Here is a 1,070-nt window from a genome sequence, read left to right as displayed (position 1 = left end):
TGCTGCTGGTTCCAGGTGCTCTGGGAAAACAGAGAACTCAACTCTGACTTGAGAGGAGAACTCTGAAATCAGAAAGGAGTAGCGTGCTCATAGACAACCCTTTGATAAAGGAGAGCACTGCTAAACTCTACCACGAGAACAGCCCACGGAGTGAGGAATCCAACTCCTCAGAAAGGGAGAGAATTCAAACACTCGAAAGAAAGCACCATGCTCACAATAACCCTCAATGGTGAGGGGAGCGATGCTTCAAAAGTGTGTCAACAGAGACACACTGGTTGAGTGGAGCCCAAGGTACCGGGGTCTAAACCAACTCAGAGAAAGGGAACGAGGCTAATAACTCATAACCCTTACCATACAGGATTTCAGAAAAGTGAGCAAAGTCTAACATGCACACTTACCACCATGTGGATTTCAGAAAGTGCACAAAGCTTAGCATGTGCACTTACCATAGCATGGATTTAAGAGCTTCCCAAGCATCTGTTCACAGATACCCGGAAGTACTGAGCCAAATGGGAGAGGCAAGCTCAAATACAACTCTCTAAGGCGAGCACTGCCTGAGACAGCATTACACAAGAAGGTTCTCGCAAATGCCACCTATACTTCCCGCTCGATGCCTCAGCAAGAGGGGATATCCTGGTAATCAGGAGGCCCCTCAGGGCGACCTAGATACGGTAGACCAGACAGGGCAGCCTGAAAGCATAAGCCCAGCCCGGACGTCCAGGAAATTTTTGCAGTGCCGTGCCGGGGGCCTGATGATCAAGAAGGCTCCCGCAGAAGCCTGTGACCTGGCCGCATAATCCAGGAAGTATGAAGCCGAAACCAGGTTATCATACCGGCTGGACACAATATCGACGAGTGAAGTAAACACTGCAAGTCAGGACCTAGTTTCTGAATCCAGCAGAGGGGGGTGCTCACCGAGGACCTACCCTGGAAAAAGCACAGAAACACACAGGTCCTGCAAATCCTGCAAACACTGCAAAGAAAGCTCGCAGATGGATTATACACACAACCACCAGCGCATTAAATACACACACATATATATATTTTTAGAAATGGATCGTACTCACACA

The 1,070-nt window shown here is 48.8% G+C and overlaps 1 pseudogene; it reads left to right on the top strand.

The window, feature by feature from the left end:
• Window positions 1-1,070, top strand: part of LOC107757452 (ankyrin repeat and MYND domain-containing protein 1-like) — a 13,098-nt pseudogene that overhangs the window by 5,716 nt on the left and 6,312 nt on the right.

The sequence above is a fragment of the Sinocyclocheilus rhinocerous genome, unplaced genomic scaffold, assembly GCF_001515625.1.
Source record: "Sinocyclocheilus rhinocerous isolate Xijiao unplaced genomic scaffold, SAMN03320098_v1.1 scaffold2578, whole genome shotgun sequence".
NCBI classification, from domain to species: Eukaryota; Metazoa; Chordata; class Actinopteri; order Cypriniformes; family Cyprinidae; genus Sinocyclocheilus; species Sinocyclocheilus rhinocerous.
The sequence above is the reverse complement of the archived record's forward strand: the minus strand, read 5'-3'. Positions and strand labels throughout refer to the sequence as shown.